Source organism: Apis dorsata, unplaced genomic scaffold (assembly GCF_000469605.1).
Source record: "Apis dorsata unplaced genomic scaffold, Apis dorsata 1.3 scaffold_262, whole genome shotgun sequence".
NCBI classification, from domain to species: Eukaryota; Metazoa; Arthropoda; class Insecta; order Hymenoptera; family Apidae; genus Apis; species Apis dorsata.
This window is the reverse complement of record NW_006263540.1, coordinates 231,597-246,209: the sequence shown is the minus strand read 5'-3', so window position 1 is coordinate 246,209 and position 14,613 is coordinate 231,597. Positions and strand designations below refer to the sequence as shown.

Here is a 14,613-nt window from a genome sequence, read left to right as displayed (position 1 = left end):
AAAAAAAAAAAAAAAAAAGAAAAAAAAGAAAAAAGAAGAGGAAAGGAAAGGAAAAGGAAGGAAATTCAGAAATATCTTAAATCTTGTTATCTATATTTATGTGGCGAGTATCTAGAATTTTCTAACTGGTAATTCGTTCGATTTTTAATCGAGCAATTCGCGTGGAACAAATCACGTGGGCCGTAGTCGAAAAAATATATAAATTGACATCCAAGAAAATTATCGATCCACGGAATAATTATCCACGGAACAGCACCAAGGAACCAAACGTTTAATTGCTCAATTAAGGGTACCACTAGTTGATTCTACGGTTAAGTTTCCATGCGTGTTGGAACTGTGGCCGGTTTTCTCGACTTGCCTTTGAGAGCTCGATCGTGTGCTAATCAACATTAGAGGTATGGAATTCGAGAAAATCAGTGATTTATTTCGCGGACGCGAAAGGAAACGAAGGAACGAAGTGACCCGCGCAAAAGTTTATTACTCGCGTACGAGGCGCATAAGAGGATGGCCGCCGGCCTTTCCTTGATTGATATCCAACTATATAACTACGAAACGAGCACGATTGACTGAGAATGATGAAAATTGAGATCGAAAACGCTGTTTAAATCGCATAAATCGTAATTAATGAACGATTTATCGAATTCTTGCGAATTCTTTTCTTTTTTCCCCCGCTTATCAACTTGTGTTGATAATTGAATAAACTCGAGTCGACTTTATTGGACTTGGATCGAGAAGAAAGTTTAGGATTCTGATTCATTTTTTTTCTTCCATGGATGATAAGCTCATTAAATATAAGAATAAAAAAAATATTTATAATACCGATTTAAATGTCACTTTTCAAAATTCGTCTCAACATTTTTTCGATTCAGGTATATAAAAAGATCAGATATCAAAAAGAATAATTAAAAGTTAATAAAATTTTTACACGGTTCGGTTTCTTTTTGATTGCAACTAATGTATAATTTTATTGACTTCAATCTACTGAGAAACTTTCAAAAAATTTATTATTACAAACATTTCGAGTCGTAGTATTATTACAAAGTAATATCTTGGCTCATACGATAAAGAGAAATGGTGAGGTAATGAAGGAAACGTGAAACTTAATATATTTAAAAGTCATAGGAATAAAATGGCAATTGACATAAATATTCATAATGTCGTTTGAACGATCATAATTGCATTAAGTGCAGTGAAAGCACGTTTCTCTTCCAAAACGACATATATTGCAAATTACGCAAGGTCAATCTAATAACAAAAGAGCATAGCTGCCAAGTAATGCGAATCTTTTTTTTTTCTTTCTTTCTTTCTTTCTTTTTTTTTTCTCTCTTTCTCCTTGCCACGTGCTCTCTCGTCATGGTTTAAACACCTCCGCTCGTGGTTATATAAATATTCATGAAATTTATAGCACGCCATAAATTTAATGTTGGGCTTATGATGCATCGTTACACCAACTTTCTACGTGTCGGAATGTTTAATGACAAATATTGATTCCTTCGCTTTTGCGTTAGGCCGTAGAACTAGAGGAGAAACTTTGTAAAACATTGATTCCGAGGCAGAGGAAAAAAGAAAAGAGAGAAAGAAAGAAAGGGGGAAAAAAGGTTCAACGTTCGTTTATTATTGCACTTGATGCAAGAAAATGTAAAATGATGATCGTGTTGGATAATCGTGTATTATTGGAAATACATAGAAATATTATCATTAATGAAAATCCTTACGAAGAAAGTGTGTATTACGAAGAGGTGAAGGTATTGGTGGCATAAATGGATAAGATGCAGTAAAAAATTGTTTCGGAATGATTTTATAATTTTCGACGAAGGAGACATATCGACGAACGTCAACATCCACGATGTATTCTTAATGGTTAATTAATGACATTTTAACGGTTATGAATGCTTTATATTTTGAGATTAGAAATTTATGGAAGAGAAAAAAGAAATATATATATATATTAACCTTTGACACTCATCCATCTCTTTTGTTCCAGTATCAATCTTACGATAAGTGTGAAAAAAGTAAATGGATGAAATAATAGAATTATACAGTAAAAAGGAAAAAATTGAAAAATTATCAAATAAAATGGTACGTATCTTTCATTTAAAAGAAATAAATAAAAAAAAATTTCTACAACTTTACGTTCAATTTAATAATAATTACGTTGATTATATTTCGTACCAAATTGACAAGAGATAAATTCCATAAACACGCAGGACGAATGTTCGTTGCCTTGTAAGGACACGGACGAAGGATTGCCTTGTGTGCTTGCATCACACAACGTGTCGATTAGAACCGTGGAGAAATCCGACTCGAGATGTAATACTGATTTCCTATGTGCATACGTAAATGCACCCTGCACCTGTGGATGACGTTTCTAATGGGAATTTTCACACGATAAAATGGATAAGATGCAGGATACGGTACGATACAAAAAGATTACGATCTACTGTTCGATCTACTGAGAAAAGTGAAGAGGGATATCGAGCAGCGCGCGTACACGAAATGGGAAACGAAATCGGGGAATAAGATGACGAAACGGGACGAAGAGAAGGCTAATTCTAATCTCGTTGGAGGTGAATTTATTAATAAAATTAAATGATATATTAATAAATAATGAAAAGAATTTTTCCTAGTATATAATAAGAACATGGATAATGTTGTTATCGTTGTGGCACACCCTTTTGCATGGTCGACCTTGCTTTATAAACCAAGCGTCTTAAGAATGAGAGAAAGTATTCAACCATTGTTATTTTTGTTTAGACAGATTGTCGAAGATTTATTATATAGATAGTCGCTTTGAATAATCTTGGAAAATGAAGGGACGTTGATTCAATCGATCCTTGTATCTACGCAGAACAGAAAGTGTATTAGAATTAATTTTTTTATATATAGTACAAATATTAAATTATTTTTGATACAACTTTAACTTACAAGGAAATTAAGTTCTACAAAAATATCAATAGTAACGAATAGTAAGTTAACTTTAATTTTTTTATTCGTACGAAAAAATTTTCCATCCCCTAATGATAATCCAATTTTTCCAAAAAATTAGGATCCAGAGGCGAGAGAAGATAATCGATCGAATATCATATCTACATCTCGTATCGCATCACGTTTAAACCGAAAGCCTTTTCGCTCGCAACATTGACCCAATATTCACGCGATAATAATTACACGTCACGTTCGGTTAACTGCTCGATAAGATAAGTTAATTAAATTCCAGATTAGGAATTCCAATTCATCAGGCAACAAACGATTTCACGAATTTCTTCTCATCGTTACCCCTCCGTATATTCCATCTGGTTAATTCCAATTAAATTAACGACGTGCGGACACGAATACATACGATAATACGTAAATATATTTGCAGATCAGAGGTAGCAAATGTAATCCTTTCAACGTCGTGAAACACGCCCAAGGCATAACGTTTCGATTATTATTATTGTTTCACGATTGGACGCTACACGTGGATGCCAATTAAGAAAAAAAGGTTGGGAAGATCGCATGCAAACGAGCACTTTCATCTTATCCGAAATTTCGTGGTGATTAACGCGACAGTGAAACGCATCGTACGTAATTCTTCTCACTTTGAAATTTTCGTTTCAGGTTCGTACACGTGTTAAGTTGAAAATTATGCTGTCATCGAATCGCGTACAGTCGGTTGAAAAAATCTTTATCTTACGTGAGTTGGAGTGGAATAAATTTATAAGGATGGTCAATGATAATGCAATGAATGGTTATAAAAAGTATTTGCATATCATTATGATATTTACAGATTGATTGTTTATTTTTATATGGCCATAAAAATAAAAAATAAAAAGTATATAATTAAACGTTACAAAAACATACTTTATTTAAGAATAAAAGTATGTGAAAATAATTTTAATTTTTTTTAGTGAAATATTATTTTGAATAGAATGAAATTAATTGTTATAGTTTCGATGTCTTTTTATTTTTATATTTTTCCAGATAGTATGATACAAATTTTAAATATTTAATATGTTTTAATTCCGCATTATCTGTTTGTAAAAAATATTCTCAAGAGAAATTTAAAGAATGAACAAAAAAAAAAAAAGAAAAAGAAAAAAATTGAAAATTTGAAGAGAAATTTTTCATTCAAATTCATCATTTCCGTGTTAGAATTTCCTCGTAAGATAATGTACGAATACTTTTGCGATTGACTGTAGGATAACGATTGACGAATAACGGAACCGTTTTAATCGAACGAATAATAATACGAGCATCGACGAGGAATCGTATTATTATTATAATCTATTATCGTTTGATATCTATCACGATGAAATTTATTTTATCAATTTATAAATTGTATAAGAGGAGGAATTTTTATATGTTAATTTTGAAATAAAAAAAAAAAGTAAAAAGTTGATGTATCGAAGTGAGCGCGGCGAATGAAAGCGATCCTTGTCAAATGATGTTTCAAAAGTTAAAATAATATGGACGTTCGAGAAAGTATTGGCGAAGTTTCTAAATAGCTTAGAGCATAATTTTGTTTCGAAAAAAGGAAAAAATAAAATAGAGATAAAATTTTCAACGATATTCTTAAATATTAACATCTACAATCTAAAGATGTTTGTTCAAGATCTTGAGATTTAATAAATTTTGATAAAAGTTATCCCGTTGGTGAACAATAGCCACTGAACGAATAATCATGGTTAATGCGCCTTTTAATGCAGATAGGAATTAACAAGCAATTAACAATATAATAGAGTAGAAGTAGACCAGAACTCGTATGAATTTCAACTTTTTATTTCTTTTTCCTTTTTTAATTCAATCTCTATTATTTTATTTACGTGCGTGAAGATATGTGAATTATAATTTAAATTAAATCGAATTACAATAGAAAATTAAAAGACAAAAAGTAATATAGATATTCTTTATACATATAAGATATGTATAAATTTTATCTTATCAAATCAAAAAATATATATATATATAATAAAGTTGCTTCTTCTAAATTGCAGAATATCGCGTGTGTCGCGTGGTGAACCGACTTTATTACGCCAATTGAACACAGTCAGTACGGAACGACAAGTTTTCTAGCTTGACAGCGCGGCGTTTCGCAATGCATTTCCTATTGACGATACGTGTTATTTAATGGCGAGTTGTTATTCATCGAAAGAATTTCTGCCCAAGCAATTTATCCACGATGGTGTATGGACGGGTGTAACTTAAAAGAGGGTGCAATTAAAATATCTTAACGTCATGTTCTCGATATACCTCACCGTTATCATTATACTATTTCCTCGGTTTCTTTCCGGGAATTCGAGAGGAGGATGATCGATAATTCGTACGTACGGAACGAATTACGAGTTACATTCAATGGTAGTTCGTTTTACTTCTAATTCACTATGGTTTATTTATTTTTTTTTCATCATTGATCAAATTTTTTATCCTTAATTACGATTAAACAATTTTCTTTCCAAGAATTCTAAGGAATAATCGATTACGCGATTCAATTTACCTTATTTTTGTTCCATTGCTCCAGGTTTAAATTTAAATTCTCGCGTTTGTTAATATTTTTCACTAAATTTTGTTGTTTTCTCTGAAGAGAAAAATTACTGGAAGAAAGAGTCTTCAAATTAATATTCAGAAGTGAATTAAAATTATTATTAATGATATATAAAGACTTAAGGGAATAATTGAATCTCAGATAAAGAAATAAAGAGGAAAAGTCATTTATCAAGCGTTAAACACTCGAACACCTCTGCTTACAATGGCAAGCGCAAAAAGAAAAGAAAAAGAAAAAAGCAAAGGCCGTAGAATGGCACGAAACGAGCTATCAGAAATAATGGCAATAATATGGGTGGGTCGAGGAAAATTTCTTCAGTCGAACGCACTTTCCTTATCACGTTTCGAGGGAATTAATTCGATAGGGAAATGGATGGAGGAAGGCAGGGTAGGAAGAGAAGGGGCGCGATTCTCTCACCTTGCCTCTTCTTTTTACGGCGTGCGCCAGCCCCAATTAGAGGCGGTTCGTTGCCTGACTCGCCTCTCGAAAGTTTTTGTCGGAAAGTGAACATCTTGTAAATCATCACGTGCATCAAGCTATTAAAGGGAGAAATAAGAATACACGGCAAACTTTTATTTGCGTGAAAGGGGAAGTACACGGGTGGAAGAAGAAAGTGAAGGAGATAAATCTTTATCTCTACTCGTATTTCTGTGTACAGGAACGCGTACAGAATTTTTGTTTTCATAAATGTGAGAAACTTTTATTTTCGCGAGGAGGAAGTCGGGGAATAAAATGCGTGGAAATACGAAGAAGGAAAAAAATGGAAGAAATTATATATTTCCACGCGTTTCCACCACGCGGAGAAAAAGAAGAGTGCGAAGGAGTTTATATTTCTATCTGTGAACAGTTTTAGTATCACGTATTACCACTACCTTTCGCACGTTAAAACTTTACAACATTAGATACGAATCTTTTCATCCGCTGAGAAAGTCGTAGAATTATATTTCATTTCGTTTCATTTATCATCGTACAATCAATTAGATCCAAGTAAAGCTTTACATATATTTCACACGACGCTGTATTTCACGACGATGTGTGTTAATAAAAATTCTACATATCTAGTATCGATCGCTAATTTAACTCGGATTCTATTAGTTTGAAAGAAAAAATGGCAATTAAACGATCATACACATTCCTCTTCGACTTCTTATGACCCATGTAAAAATAGCGGAAGAAATGTAACAACGGATGTTACGGCACGGTATTGTGGGTCGACGAATAACAAATACACTCGCAGCTTGCGATATCGCTGTGAATTGGTTGGACGAGGAAGGGAAGAGAAGAAAAGGTGTTGGAAAAAGAAGTTGATCGCGCTCGATTCGGCGTATTATCCATCGATTGGACGTTATTGTCAGTTACGAAAGATCGCCTGAAATGTCAACTGATAAAAGTTGGTCAAGTTATCCGATAACGAAAAAAGAAAAAAAAGAAGAACAACTTTCGGTATACGTGCACGCGCCCATGCGTGTTAAACCTTTAATTAAACCGGACCGATCACCGTTAGATAAACAAGTTTGCCTTTACCCATTTGCCGTTTCCTATATGCAGATCACCTGAAAAACGAAAGTATTAAGCATAACGTATTTTCACGCTTAATTCTCATAATTCTCGGTTACTTTATTACAATTTTGTAACACGTGTTATAAAGCGAACGCTTTCCTCGATTGTGGAGGGAAAGAAAATTAGAGCCATGCATTATTCAGCGACGATTTTCCCTTACCAAGTTTCTTTTCAACTGGTGTTTTGCGTTTTAACGTAAAACTTGCGCGATAGTTTTTTTTGCAAAAAAAAAAAAAAAAGAAAGAAAGAAAGAAAGAAAGAAAGAAAAGATGTACAGGAGATATTTATATCCGTGCGGTTTCGCTTTTTGGCTCACGATACTCGATCTTCACAAGCAATCGACATGCATTGTTTCGAACCAATGCACTGCATGACCAGAGATTTAATAGCGGTATTATTTTAATGAAGGTATTATACCGGTATGAGACTATACCCGGTATTTTTCTGGCTTTCGTTCGCTTAATTGTGATTTTTCTTTTTCTTTTTTTTTTCAAAGTCTTATATTTAATTGAGTATAATTGGAGATACGAATCTTTTTACGTATTATACATTTCGATATTTTCATTTTTACTCGATATTTCGTTGGCATGTGATAATTAATATTGATTGGAAATGATTCGTTAAAGATTCCACAAATTTATAGACTATATAGATATCTGTAGAAAGCTGCAAAAGAAGCGTGGTAAAAAAAAGGTCTTGTTCGCAAATAAAAAAAATATCTTCGTATTAAAAACGAATACCTTCGCCCGATTTCTCACGAATTTGAGAAACGAGAGAAGGAAAGAAAACCTTTCGACGGATGAAATGTATGCTGGAATTGGCGCATTCCACGAGTTATGACTTCTTTTACGGATTTCACAAAATTCCTGCCGCGGTTATGAAATATTCCGATTTATTATCCGATTATTAGCCGGCCTTCCCTGTCAACGCGCGCCAAATCAAAAACTGAGATCTTGGCCTGGACGGTTTTACACAACCGATCTTTCCGCATACGTGAGACGTGTTCGTAAATATCCTTGTATCGATCGATATCGGGCTTGACACGTTTCTCTATCTATTGATTGATTTCCCATGGGATCGAATAGTGGAAAGAGAGTCGGCCAGGAAAGAAAAGTGAAACGGCGAAATTTTTAATTCGCGCGTTTCCGATCGTATCGCTCCTCCAATTAGCAAAACTGTTCCCGATCTGCTCTGTGAACAAATTTATCCTGCGTCGCGGGATATTTTATATCTCGTTCCCTCATCTTCGTTCATCGTCTTCGTCGATTTCGTGCAAACGATCGAGCAGATTTCCGAGAGAGGAGAAATCTAAAATCGAATGAACAAGTACTTTAGACTTTTATTTTATTATCCGTGTTACAATTTTGACATTACCTAAAAGTTTTATAATCGAGATATTTTCTCACACATCATTAGATTCCTTCTATATTTAATTAATCTAAATCAAATCGTAATTTAAAAATTTTCAAGTCGTAAGCGTATTTCCATCGTAATTATTAAATTCCTTCCATTTTTCACGTTGCATTTAAATCAAATCAAATAATTAACTCTGTTTCCTCCTCTCCAGAAACCTCCCCAATTATTCCTCTGCAATTCCGTTTATTATCTATGCCTATGGTCGTTTAATTGGCGTTATTGATTATCAATCAGCAATTGACGATCCGTGGAAAATCGGGTCTCGCACGATCTTTCATCGATTCAGTTTTTTTATCAAAGTAATCAAATGGATAAATGTTGTGGACACCGTGATTGGTTCGATAACACGGTGATTAATGAGATGTCCCTTCCACGTTCGATTAAAATTTCGCTTGTAACGAGGCGGAAGTTTGCCGAGTGATTTTCTTGCGATCTTAATGATGCGACATCTCGTCGAATCGATTTAGATTCCCATTTTCGATTCCCGCCCCAATTAGGCGACGTACTATACGCTGCGTTACAGCGTTACGCAACACGCGAAATAAGCCTGGTCACGAATCGAGAAGTATTACTTATTCGATTACATTCGTGTAATTTAATTTTATTAACGCGATAATAAGATCGATCGACAATTCGGAATGGGCAAGATCGATTCGTTAATTGGGATAGAAATATTGTGTTGTGTAACCCTGAATATATATCGTTTCGTATGATATACAATACGAATCGAAAGCTCGTTACACGCGTTTATAATTGTTTTATAATAAATTATTAACGAGGATAAAAAATTGGTAATATTTGTTATGTAATGTACAACTGTCTTGGATCGTAAGATTCTTGTATAAAAAAAAAAGAAAAAAGAAATTTTAAACGTGCAATTAATTCAAATCCATTAAATTTGGAAGAAATTATTTTTTTAATATTATAATTTAAGAATAATAATAAATATTTGCAAGTTTTGTTTTGCATTATTTGCACTCGAGAAATTAATTTTTTCTAAAATTAATTTGAAAAATTACCGATATAAGAAATCACTTGGATTCTATACTTTGATTCTTCGATCGATTACGTTTGCATAATTCTTTCAATCATAATCATCATTTTGCGCCGTTTAATCGTCTTAATTGTTACCCGACTTTCTGTTACAGATTATAATTCAGCAACAACACTTGCCATTTCGTGATTGATTTTATTCTCCGTTATTAACGTAATTAATAGGCGTGGAGAGAAAAAGAGATTTCTTCGAATTTTTTAACACGATTCCGTTATGCGTTGAAAGGAAGGAATAGTTGCCGGGATCGACGTGTGTGGCACCTTAATCGTATCGCCGCCATTTGTATTTCAGACGATGAAAAAAGTAAGATTTATTAAGAATACGCGATATGATTTATGTATAGTAATTTAAGAGGTAAGGATTCTTGATTATTTGGTTGGCAATAAATAAAAATGGATTGAAAGAAGACTGGATCCCGTGTTCGAATAGTTCAAAGTCTTATAATCCAATTATTTTTCTTCGCAATATTGGAAAAAAATTACAATCCTTTCTTTTCTCGTATAAGAAAATTCAACGAGGATTCGACATTTACGTAATTTTCTTTAAATTTTTGCAATATTGAAAAAATTTCCCAAAGTGCTAAATTAATTAACTGAAAAAACTGTTAAATTCTACGTCACAAGGGACTCATTTCATCAGTGATTTTCCAAAAAGGTTATACATTGACTAATCCGCTAACTAGTTTATGCAATCGTGTTCGAATTCCAATGACCTATCATCATCTTACCTGTCATCTTCCTTGGCTATGAATGAATCGAACGCTATTATTCGTCCGCGAGGAATCTGGGTTACAAGATCGAAGGCAACGGATAGATCGTATTATTGAAACTGAAAGAGAGCCTCTATTGTGATTTAAGGTCACACGGTTCACGATCTGTGAATTTGTCATGATTAAGGCACGATTAGATTTCGTTGTATTAAACGTGATTCTACAGGAGGATCGAATGATCTTTATAAATCGAATCGATCGGATGATTAAATATCCGATAAAGATCTAAAATTATAATAATTATAATGAATTGAGAGTCCAGTTAAAAGAGAGAAGAGAAATTAATAATTTTAGAAGATTCGTGCGATATTTCGACAATTAGAAATATTTAAATTTGAATAAGTTATATAATGAGTCTTTTCAGAATTTGATCGATTTTTATGCCAGTAAAATCAATAAAATCAAGATTATCGAAGTAAGTCATTGTGCCATTTCTCCATACAACGTACCATCGAAAGACAATACGCCTTCGCATTGAGTCAGCAGCGAAAATAAAGGAAAGTATTTTTCACGTGTGTACACGCAACAGAGCATCACTTTTAATTCGTAGAAGAGGTAACTTAGTCAAGTATAAGCTTGAAACTTGAGCATCGAAAGCAAAACGTTTTCTGATTAATCAATAACCTCGATAAATTTATATCCATTTCTATCATTAACAATTTATACAGTGTTACCATCGAGTGTAATTGGAACTGTTAATTCAGGAAATCGCAATTAACGTGTACTCTGAATCACGCGTGACAATAGAAGTTACTATTGGCCATCCAATCATTCGCTTCTATTTAATAAGAATCATTTACATTTAACATTGGAACGACGAAAAATGTCGAAATGATAAATTTCATATATATATATTTTTCTTTTATCGAGAAAATGATTTTGGTAAGATTAATGCTACATCTTGTTGAGATTGAAATATATATATACCTACTTGTTTTCATAATGAACTTTAATTACGATCATTTATATGTAAAATAGGTGCTGCAGGTAGCTGTTCGCGCATGCACCTCATTAGGTATAAGTATCGAAGTAATAAAACGTTAATTGGTTTTATACAACACCTGTTCCTTCGTTGCTGGCGTTTCCTCGTCAAAGATCTGGTTCCAGTAAGGCACTTGCCAGTTTTAGAGAATAGAATGGCGTCTAAACAAATGCTATTTCCTTCAATTAATGAGAAAATGGCGTAGTGATTGCGTAGTTTTCGATTCGCGAGATCAGATCTCGAGCAGGAAGTGTATATCCAGAGTTCAGGAAAAAGGAAAGGATTTAAAGAAAATATATCCGAGTGTGTGCAAATTGGTGGAGTTATCTCAGTTGCATACCGATAAGAAGTGAATCAAATTGCGGAATTTTAGAAAGTTTTTTTCCAAGTTTTGTAACGAGGGATTATTTCTTTGTGCTTGTTATTTTTTATTATCCCTCGAGGCAAAACTCTCTAATTATTCTCTTTGAATCGTGTTATCTCTTAAAAAAACGTACAAATATTTACATCAGATAATAAAATTCTTTTCTATTCTTTTTATCCTTTCTTCTTATTTAAAATATTTCAGGGCTAAGTATTTTAGAGAAGCTTAAGACTTTCTAGAGCTTTTCAGCTTCTCGAATCGAAGAGCCTTTCTAGAGGCTTTTAAAGAATTTTGCCATAGTATTCGGATCTCTTTCTGAATACTTCTCTTTCTTTCGAATAAAGCATTTTAAAGCTTTCACGAGTTTTAGATTTTAGAGCTTTCTTCCAAGCCAGTCCCACAATATTTTCCAAAGTGTTGCTCAGCGTTTCAGAGCCATTCCACAACGCCATTCCAAAGATATTTACACCGTTCTCCAAAGCTTTCAACGGCTATCTCTCGAATCGCACACCCTCGCCAAAGATCATCTTTCCCCTCCTGAAACAGAACGGAATCGATCGCTGTAATCATCGTTCGTGTCGCGCCTCTTACCTTCTTCCCCTTTCCTTCCAACGACAATTTGCCAACAACGAAACCTCTCGAAAAGAACGAGAGATGGGAGGCACGCTATAAGGAATCCTCGTAAACAAAAGCGTACTGGAACCACGAGTTTTCCAAGTTTTTCGTTCTCTGTCCACTCGGAAGAGGAACATTTATCCTGTTGCGCTACATTCGATCGAGAATCTGGTCTCGTTATTCTGCAATCGCCTGCTTCGTTACGTCATTGCCCGTGCACCTTCTAAACAGCCACGATCCCAGGGATCGATAATGTGTACACAGTCACGATCTACATTCGGAATATGGTATAGCAGGAACTGCACGAGGCTGTGACTCGTGCGCGTGGCTTTCAACCGCTTTTACCTGTGGACAAACACAAAACAGATCCAGATCGTTCGAAGTTCTAAAATTCATCGGTGTTTGTTATTCCCGTTCGTTCGTGTTATCCAATCCATCGAGGGAAATATCTGTAGTATATCGCACTTTTTCCACTCGATCTTTCGTGGATTCGAGCAGTGATCGTAGTATATCACGTCCGCGGGAATGAATAGAAGCAGGACTCTCTGGAACTGGATTCTGACCGGTGAATGTTTACCGATCGATCTCGAAACTGCGTAACAAGTATTTCTTACGCGGATATACACAATGGCTGGTAAAACGGGAGTCCTAGGAGGTTGGTCGTCAACGGTATAGCACAGTGTTGTTCCTTCGAGCAACGAGGCTCGACGGTCTCGTAATTTCGCATTATTATATTAAGCGCCATGGTTAATATAATAAGAAGGATATTGGATATTGAAGACACGAGACACGTTCCATGCTACGTTTACTTTTACAATCGAAAAATCGAGTTAATCAGGAGGAAATCGGTGGAGAGGCATTCATTGAATGCAGTTGATGAAGTTTAGAAGAAGACGAGTTGGATGCATCGTGACGACGAAAAAATGCATTCTTCGATGATACAGCTGTCAATCAACGAGAATAACGTTCTGTCGCTTGTTTTTACGAGTCTTATGAATGGCAGGATTTAATGATCATATTGCTCTTCGAGAAATGAATAATTTCCGCAAACTTGAGATTTGAGAAATTTTCGTTGGAGTTCAACTGGACTTTTAATTGCTTATTTATAATATCTCGTACTCGAAAGTTATTTAATTCAAGATAACGTGGAATGGTTGAATCGAAGAAATGTTATTCTGAATTTTCTTTCTTTCCTTGTTTCGACGCTAATTATAGCTCTAAACAGTCTCTTTGGTGTAAATTCCACGGTGTTTCTCCCGCGACGAAGTCGTAAATTTCACAGGACAATACCTCTCTTCTTTGCGATCGTTGCCATTGATTTAACAATTAGCTGATTCCCCTCCGGGGAAACACACGTTACTTCATAATAGACTTTCACGGTGACAAAAACTCGTCGGGATGATGAATCTGGGCTCGAAGCGGGCTTCATTCACCGCGGAGAAAGTGTAAATTAACTCAGCGGGTGTATGCTCGAGGGAAATCCTATTTTGACAAAAACAAGAGGTAAGCTTGGAAAGCTTGGAGAGAGAAAAATTTCGTACCAACGATAATAGTGATTACGAAAATTTATCATTATTAATGAAATAATATTCGATAAATTTATTACCGGACGTTGTTCTCGATTAAAAATTAACAAAAATAAAATCGATAAAATTTATCAACTTCGCACCCAATTGATCGAACTTACTTCGAATCAACACCATTTCAATTAATTACCATTTAAATAAATAATTGTCTAACAAAAATCAGGTTTTTCGCTTAAAAACCAAACGTTGCCACTCACGCATAATCACCAATATCTTCTAAATCGGTCAATAAGAACGTTCAAATACAAACCAGTCGCAGTCCACAAATTATTCCACAAGTTATCCAACCTGTCCCTTTCTATCTAAACCGAACCTTTCTAAAATTATATCTGTCCAATTTAAAGAATCGTAATATCGCGTTCAATTTCCACGATCGAGCGCCGATAAACCTGTCCAAGTGACGAAGAAACGCGCGAAAAGGAAAGGGAGCAAAACGGAACTGAAATGTGAAATTTATCCGAAGTGAGGCAGTCGCGTGGATCGGTTCCATTCACTCGAGGCTCGAGTCCATCAGCATCGTTCCATCGAGCGTGTCAACCGGCGATCGATGCCAACAGTAACTTGGCATCGATCTCGATCGTTTCGACTTCCCTTTCGATTTCCTCGGAATTGAGAGATGCCGTTGAACCATGCCTTGGTATTTGAGCGGAGGATGCTCGAAAAACTTGGATCCAGGCACGAGGCCTAATGTTGAAATGCGTCGCGTGTCCGTGATACAAATCACTTTTCACTGGCACGCTTCG

At 34.7% G+C, this 14,613-nt stretch overlaps 1 long non-coding RNA gene across 1 annotated transcript in view; it reads left to right on the top strand.

Moving 5' to 3' along the window:
• The window catches only part of LOC102681682, a 16,967-nt gene extending 6,969 nt beyond the window's left edge, over window positions 1-9,998 (top strand). The window contains exon 3 of the long non-coding RNA XR_004150600.1: window positions 9,649-9,998. This is a non-coding gene — a long non-coding RNA (uncharacterized LOC102681682). The remainder of the gene's footprint in view (window positions 1-9,648) is intronic.
• The last annotated feature ends 4,615 nt before the right edge of the window (window positions 9,999-14,613 follow it).